The sequence below is a fragment of the Pholcus phalangioides genome, unplaced genomic scaffold, assembly GCF_987345545.1.
Source record: "Pholcus phalangioides strain wild (caught in Gottingen) unplaced genomic scaffold, Ppha-v1.0 ptg000009l_1, whole genome shotgun sequence".
Classification (NCBI taxonomy): domain Eukaryota; kingdom Metazoa; phylum Arthropoda; class Arachnida; order Araneae; family Pholcidae; genus Pholcus; species Pholcus phalangioides.
Window position 1 is genome coordinate 16,758,590 of NW_028301602.1, and position 8,821 is coordinate 16,767,410.

At 35.0% G+C, this 8,821-nt stretch overlaps 1 long non-coding RNA gene across 1 annotated transcript; it reads left to right on the plus strand.

Moving 5' to 3' along the window:
• Positions 1-5,050: 5,050 nt before the first annotated feature.
• On the plus strand, positions 5,051-8,537 carry LOC149082133 (uncharacterized). The gene is made up of 2 exons (XR_016193295.1): positions 5,051-5,630; positions 7,766-8,537. It is a non-coding gene; the product is annotated as an uncharacterized LOC149082133 (long non-coding RNA).
• Positions 8,538-8,821: the final 284 nt, after the last annotated feature.

The window sequence follows — 8,821 nt, forward strand, 5'->3', positions numbered from 1 at the left end:
ATTGTATCGGTATCTCCAAATTCATTATAGGTGCTCCGGCTTTGAGGGTCAAGTTGTGTGGTGGCACACCCGGAATATCCAAAGGAGTTCAGAAATTCTGCAGGATATAGAACTAAATGTCTGTGATCTTGTTCACACTGTCATTTTTCGGTGCCAGAATCGCTCTCAGAAAGCCACTCATGGTTTTGGTCATTTTGTTGAATGTTTGGGAAGACTTTGTCTGCAAGTTCTTGAACTGAGTTTATATATATAATAACTGGCAAAATCCATTTGGGAACGTTATCAGTCCAGTGCTTGGGTCTACGGGAATTCTTCTATTGCCAAGTTTGATCAACTGATGTGAAAATGATAGCAGTGCTGAGTCATTTTGCAGTTGAACTCGCATGTTGGTGGATAATGATAATTTTTTAGCTTCGTGCCAGAGTGTTGATGTCCTAACAAACTCGAGGCGACCACCGATAGACAGCACCTTCACTTCCAACCCATCTCACTAATGGCAGTAAATTGCAATGTAGCGATTTGGCCAGAGTTGGTGTTTGGTGAAGTAGAGTGCTGATGATTTGAGGCAAGCATTGAGTTCATCAGCTGGCGTTGAACATTTTCAATCCCTGTTTTATCGTCGTAGTTGTTGTTCTCTGTTGTTAGTGACGTCATATGTCCAGCTTCTGCAGTGAATATTATTCAAACTCCTTTTAAGCACTTTTGAAATTGAAACTATACCTCAACGATGGGTGGTTGATGAGATAAAGGCCACATTAGCACCTACAGAACACCCTGTATACATGCAAGCAAAAATATCTGGCGCTTCCAGGGTTTTCTTCGATTACTGGGAGTATTGGAAAAGAGCCAAACCGTTATAAATGAATAAACTGTTATGATGGCAGCGTAAAAGATGTGACAAACTATTGTAAAGGCATATACATGTCTGAAAACGCATTGTTGGGAACCACGGTAACCAAAGTAAACGTTCCGAAAGTGATTGTTGAGGCCCCAAAACCATTGTTGCCCGACAGTTTTTTGCCCATTTCGGGCATTTGCCCAGCTCTGACGAAGTTTTAAAGTAGCCTACGGTTCAATCCCGGTCCTGTTTGGTATATATGCAAAATCTGGTGACGATCGGTCTAAAACTGTAGATTTGTATAAAGAGCATACATACATACATACATACTTTCACATTTATATATAAGACTAGCTGATACCCGGCGACGTTGCCCGCCCCGTAAAAAATGTATATATGTATAGCTTATTAATTACTTCTTAATCAAAAAAATTTCTGCATCAAGTAAGAGAAAATTACTTTTATATTTAAATATTTTAATCAAAATCTTCAGGCAATCGCTTGTGAATACACAATATTTTTTCTTTTTCCATCTGGTGTGTAGATGTACAAATTTTTGCTATTACCAACACGCGAAAAGGTGACGAAAAGGTGTGAAAAACAGGGCTCAAGTAAGTTGATACCTGCCACTGCTAACGACTGGCCTTTCGCTTTGTTGATTGTCATGGCAAAAGCTAAACGAATCGGGAACTGTAATCGCTTGAAAGTGAATGGCATTTCTTCGGTGATGATTGGGATACGTGGAATGAAGACTTCTTTTTCTTTGTAACATCCAGTTAGAATCGTTGCTTCAATGATGCAATTGTGCAATTTCTTCACGCAGAGTCTGTTGCCATAGCAGAGTATCGGTGTCTCCAAATTTCTTAAAAGCATTACAGGTGCTCCGACTTTGAGGGTCAAATTGTGTGGTGGCACACCCGGAATATCCAAAGAGTTCAGAAATTCTGCAGGATACAGAACTGTCTGCGCTGTGTCTGTGACAGTGTCAACCGATTTGTAAGATGTGGAGTCTCCCGGAATAATTTTTAGGATTTTTCCGTTGATCTTGTTCACACTCATTTTTCGGTGCCAGAATCGCACTCTCACAAAGCCACTCATGGTTTCGGTGATTTTGTTGAATGTTTGGGAAGACTTTGTCTGCAAGTTCTTGAACTGAGTTTATATATATAATAACTGGCAAAATCCATTTGGGAACGTTATCAGTCCAGTGCTTGGGTCTACGGGAATTCTTCCATTGCCAAGTTTGATCAACTGATGTGAAAATAATAGCAGTGCCGAGTCATTTTGCAGTTGAACTCGCATGTTGGTGGATAATGATAATTTTTTAGCTTCGTGCCAGAGTGTTGAGGCGACCACCGATAGACAGAACCTTCACTTCCAACCCATCTCACTAATGGCAGTAAATTGCAATGTAGCGATATGGCCAGAGTTGGTGTTTGGTGAAGTAGAGTGCTGATGATTTGAGGCAAGCATTGAGTTCATCAGCTGGCGTAGAACATTTTTATTCCCTGTTTTATCGTCGTAGTTGTTGTTCTCTGTTGTTAGTGACGTCAGATGTCCAGCTTCTGCAGCGAATATTATTCAAACTCCTTTTAAGCACTTTTTAAATTGAAACTATACCTCAACGATGGGTGGTTGATGAGATAAAGGCCACATTAGCACTTACAGGACACCCTGTATACATGCAAGCAAAAATATCTGGCGCTTCCAGGGTTTTTTTTTAATTACTGGGAGTATTGGAAAAGAGCCAAACCATTATAAAGGAATAAACTGTAATGATGGCAGTGTTAAAGATGTGACAAACCATTGTAAAGACATATACACGTCTGAAACGCATTGTTGGGAACCACGGTAACCAAAGTAAACGTTCCGAAAGTGATTGTTGAGGCCCCCAAAACCATTGTTGCCCGACAGTTTTTCGCCCATTTCGGGCATTTGCCCAGCTCTGACGAACTTTTAAAGTAGCCTACGGCTCAATCCCGGTCCTGTTTGGTATATATGCAAAATCTGGCGACGATCGGTCTAAAACTGTAGATTTGTATAAAGAGCATACATACATACATACATACATACTTTCACATTTATATATAAGATAGGAAGAATTTGCCGATTGAAGTTATGAATTGGTGGTGGTGGTGGTTGTTTGTTTGTTTGTTTTTTTTATTATTATTATCACTTCCATCATACGTTAGTTGTTACAATGATGGATTTTGTTATAGTTCGGGTATTGTTATCACTTTTGCTAAATACGGAACGACCAACATCAATACATTAGAAAAAATTCTATCAAGTTATCAGGACTTTTGTTTATGCATTTTTTTTTTTTTTTTTGTCGAAAACTTTTCTTTTCACATATTTTGAAGTTAAAGTTGAACAATAATTTTTTTCTGTAGAAGTTATCATTATCTATTTGCAAGACTATTTAGGCCATAGTTTTCCAACGTTTTTTGTCCCATCGCCCCCCCCCCCAACGCAATCTGTCCCATAGGATCCCATGTAGCTTCTACCGCCCCACCTGGAACATTCCATCGCCCGCCAGGTGCGTTAACGCCCACGTTGGGAATCACTGATTTAGGCGGTCATGTTTCCCTTATTACCAAAAATTTCCGTACACAGTTCACAATGGGGTCGTAATAGTCGTTCCTATGATCCATGTACTTACTGTACGCGTAGCGCTACTTTTGTAAAGGCTTTCCTGCAGTAAAGTCATATGTAAGGTATAAAAAAAAAGAAGTGCTTTCTCCAGTTAATGGTCAGTTACTTTCAAATGACCACATTCACAGTTCTTAGACCGGAAGAGTTGCCGGAATCTATGGAACGTGCCGTACATTATAAAAAGCATAGTAATTCATAATACATATTAGACCCATGGGTGCACAACCTTTTCAGTTCGCACACCAGATATACGGCATTTCTGCCGCTTGCGGGCCAGAAACATATATGTATAGGGTAACCATATGACCCGTATTTTACTGAACGCTCCCGTAATTTTGTCTGACTAAACTTTTCTTTATAAAATGTCCCTTTTTCTTCTATTTTCAACGAGGATTGCTTTAATTTATGAAATCAAGAATTAAGATTATTTTATGGACTATAAATTATATTATGATAATTATGACTATTATAATTAGAGTCAAAAATATATATATTCATCTTACATATTTGCCATTTATATATTTATTTATTTATTTATTTATTTTTATTATTATTTTATTTAATTTTTATTTTTTGATGAGAATTGCATATTATTTTATTGCGACTTGCGGTAGCCCTCTAATTCTCGCTATTGGTGATTTTTCACCAACTTTAGCCATAATTGGCAAAGTTGCTTGCTTTTGACCAATTTTTTGGTTGCAATTGGCATTTGACAAATATTTTGGCTGTAATTGGTAACTTTACTTGCTTTTCCATATTTTTGTCTATAATTAGCAACTTCACTTGCCTTAGACAATTTTTCGGTTGTAATTGGTAACTTTCTTGTATATTTGACTTTATTGTTATTTTTTTATTTATTTTTTTTTTTTGGCGATTCTCATACTTTTATGAAGGAAACATGGTCAGCCTAGGTATTTAACATGTTGCATGCATTGATATTTTTACATCGAAAAACCTTTCGCGAAACGGATGGAATCCCTTGGCGGGCCGCAGGTTGTGCACCCTAGCATTAGACAGTTCTATTCTGACCAACAACATCATACTTACAATCAGAATGTTTTTGGATATATTTACCATTCGGTTATTGTTATCAGAAATCCAAATTCCCGATGCGATCACATTAAGCAACGGGCTCTACATCTCAGATTTCGAATAATAATATTAAAAATAAATTAAAAATACAGTACACATATATCAATTTCACTCATTAAATACGATAGATATCGATAACATAAATTTAAATAAAAATATGCATATAATTTTCCATCTATAACAAATACATATTTTTTTTTCCTCTATTTATAGGAATGATAATTTATTATTTCGCAATAAATTTTGCAATAAAATTGCTAAGGAAAGATAAGATTTAATGATTCCTCTTTTTCCCATTAAGAAAATCAATACGGGGACGTGATATTTTGGTGATATATTGGAGGGCTAATTTTTAGTTGTGTCTTTAGTGGGTAAATAATCCTCGAAAAATAAAGTTTATTACATGTGGATGTGGGTGCGTTACGTGTGGTGTCATGCGTCACCAGGAAAGCGATTGGCATTTACTGGTGATTGAGCTGGTGGTTAGGAATAAGATCAATATAGAGAAAAAAAAAAAATCAACACAACAAGGATTCACAGTTCGTTCAACCGTGGTTAGTGGCACTTACAGCTTCTTGTGTATCATGTTGTTTCTTGTGTGTTTTAATGAGAGAGAGAGAGAGACTCAATTTTTTCTTTACTTATTTCATGAAAAAATAAGAGCTCTTTGTCGAAAAAGAAAAAATTACAACGGGGGCGTCGGCCATGTAGGCCTGGCCATTGAGAGATTGCTTATAATCTTCAGTAATCGTTCACGCATGAGAGTATCGGACTATTTTCTTATACGTAGATTTTGGCGTTATATTGATTCAAGGAAGCGGTTCCCACATCATGACATCACCAGAAAAAGGCGGTTGAAAAAAGACAAGGTATTAATGAAAAAGAAAGAAAAAAAGAGGAATTGTTAGTTTTTTTCTTACTTTCTTTTTTATTTCTGGGAGTATATAAAGCTGATTCGTTCACATGATCAAATCACATATCTCACTTTCTTCAAACCTTTCTCGTTTCTTAGCTTTCTAGTAGTAGCTTTAAGCAGCACTCAAAGGTGAGTTCGATAATCGTGTCTCGAAATATCGTAGAGAAATATTAAAATATTTCAGTTTTCATATTGGTACAATAATAATAATATGCGTATTTTAAAAAATCAATTAATTTCAATTTTAAAATACATATTTTTATTTTATCGACTGTTACAATATTATATATTTTAGTAATGATATACTTAAGATTTTCTCAATCTTAAATATCAAATATTAAATAATTTTCATAATCATTTTACTGATAAACTTCAAGTACAGTATTGAAATAAAATATATCAGTCCATATGAGTATGTTTTTAGAAAAATTAATATTGTTGTGTTCACACACGTGAATAATGCTGTAAAAAAATTAAAAATGATTTAAAATGAATATTTTTTAGTCATGAATTTAATTTTTCTAGTCAGAAATTACATTTTTCTAGTTTATGTGAATACTTTCTAGTTAATAGGCATATTTTCTAGTTGAAATTTTTAATAACTTAGGCATTCACTAGAAAAGATGAAAATATGTGAATATTCTGTAGCAATGAATTTGATTTTTTTAGTAAGTTTTAGCATTTTCTAGGTAATCTGAACATTTTCAGTTAATTTCAGTATTTTCCTAGTTGGAATTCGTAAGACACTTTTAACATGTTTAGTATCAAGAAAAAGAAGAAAAAATATTTTATTAAATAAAAATAAAAATACAAACTTCAATGTGAAGACAATCATATTGCCCAACGATGTGTTTTAAAAGAATGCGAATAATGTCAATAATAGATATGTGGATGGCAATTATTTCCTAAAATTAGTGCTTACCTAAAACCAAAGAAATACCAGCCTTGAGTAAATTATTCCAATTTGATATTGTCGTGTAAATTTTTCCAACAATGTTAGTAACTGTTTTTTAAATAATTTCTAGCAGAATAAATCGTTTTTGCAATTTAAGCCGAATTTCATCATAACAAAGTGTTGTCGTTTCTTCCGTATTCTTCGGAATAACCGCCACAACGAGAAAAATAGTTTTTGCTTGATACACAAGCGTCGCTCCCATGTATAAGTGCCATTTCTGTAACATATAATTTAATTTTTGTGTAAAATATTTGTTTTATTTTCCTCCGGAAATAGCACGTGTTTTGTTAGAAAGTATTGCATTTTCGTAATGGTCTGCAATGATTATTATAGTCACTAGTCTCGTTGATAAATTTTCTATAAAGAATTTAGAAAAAATGATTTTGTATAAACAAGTGCAAAGCAAACTCTGAAATTAATTTTAGGTAAACAAGAGCTATTAGCCCTTCAAATTAATTTTATGCAAACAAGTGCCGATAATCAATGGCATTGATTTGATGTAAGCAAGAACCACTAGCCTTTGAAATTATTTTTACAGTCGAATCCCATTTTAACGAATACCGTTATAGCGAAAATCTCGTTTTAACGAACACTTCTGATTCCCAAATAAGTTTACATAGGAACAATGCTAGGTAACCTGGAATTTTCCTTTATAACGAAATTTCGTTTTAACGAAGTGATTCCTCCTGTCTCTTGGAGTTCGTTATAACGGGATTCCACTGTATGCCAATAAAATTAATTTCCCGTAAGCAAGTGCCAATAGCCAATAAAATTAATTTCCCGTAAGCAAGTACCGATAGCCTTTGATATTAATTTTATGTGAAGAAGTACCAATAGCCAATAAAATTAACTTCGTGTTTCGCGAAATTCCAAGTGAAAATGTACCTTTGCCTTTTTAATTTCATCTAAACAAATGCCTCTGGCCTTTCAAATTGATTTTCTATAAGGACGAACTACTAGTCAATAAAATTAATTTCGTGTAAACAAGCACAATAGCCTTTGGATTTAATTTTACGCAAACAAGTGCGACCTTTTCCAGCCAGTGTAGTTTTTTTTAAAGCTTCAATATCAACAAAACATTCCCTAAAATTGAAGTTATTCATTTAATTTTAGAAATTGAAATTTAGTTACCACGTCTTCATGATATAGTAAGCAATATACGCAACCATTCAATCATTACATTGTCAAAAGCTTTAAACCAATCTAGGAATGTGTGTCATGCTTTTATTAATTCACTTGTATTGAATGCTAGTACCTTATTGTAATTATTATATATTCTTTTCTTTTTTTTTTTACTTTCTTTCTCCAGTAATTAGCAAGATGATGTCCACAAAGAAGATCCTTTGTTTCTTGATGGTCGCCATCTTCTTGGTCTGCTCGTTTTCCGTGCAGATGGCCGACGCCCAAAAGCATCACCATCACGGCATCGGAGCTCTGCTGACCGCGGGTCTTTTGGCCAAGGTGCTCGAAAGCAATCACCATTGCCACCACGGTTGATCGTATTTAATCGGGTCACCTTATTATACGCTATGTAAATAATCTACATATATATAGAAAAGGGAATCACGCTATCACCTATATATCTATTAAGCGAATGTATCTTGGAGGAATCATCTATGTTTGACGTATATGCACACATATATACACGCAGCAAAGTCGGTCTTGGGTGAACGTATGGCATCGAAAAAAAGGTCGCGAAATTCCGACCTCAACGGACTCGCGTCCGGTCCGGTCGGAATGAAGATGACGGCAGTGACGACCTGGCGTTGAGGTCTCTTCCAGGCGGGTGAACATCCAGAGTTTGAGAATATCGGCTCGTCTATCCTGTGTCTTCTTATATTCATCATCTATCTAGGCATCATCGTCGATTGCAGGTGCCAAAATTCTGATGGAAAACCTCCTGAAAATAGGAGATAACTTTTTCTTCTTCAATAACTAACTTTCATTCGTACTTTTTGCCTTCACGAGCCAATATTCGGTGACGATCATATATATATATATCTGTACTCGATATTACATAACATATCATGTATATATATCATTTCATCTGAATAAATACGCATTTAAATTCATATAAAAAAGAGACACTAGTTTTTATTCTTTGTTTTTATTCCTTATTCTTATGAAATTCCTTTCGATTATCAGAGTTTATAACGTTCGTTATTTTGTTTTGTAAAACAATTTATGTGAAACTCCATTAGTTTTAGTTTGACTATAATTGCATGTGAACCAGTTTATAAAGGGGAGCATATGCACAACCTCTTAGTCCGCGGCCAGATATACGATATTTCTGCCGCTCGTGAGCCAGGAAGTTTTATACATAGGGTGACCACTGACCATATGACTAGTATTATATTGCATATTT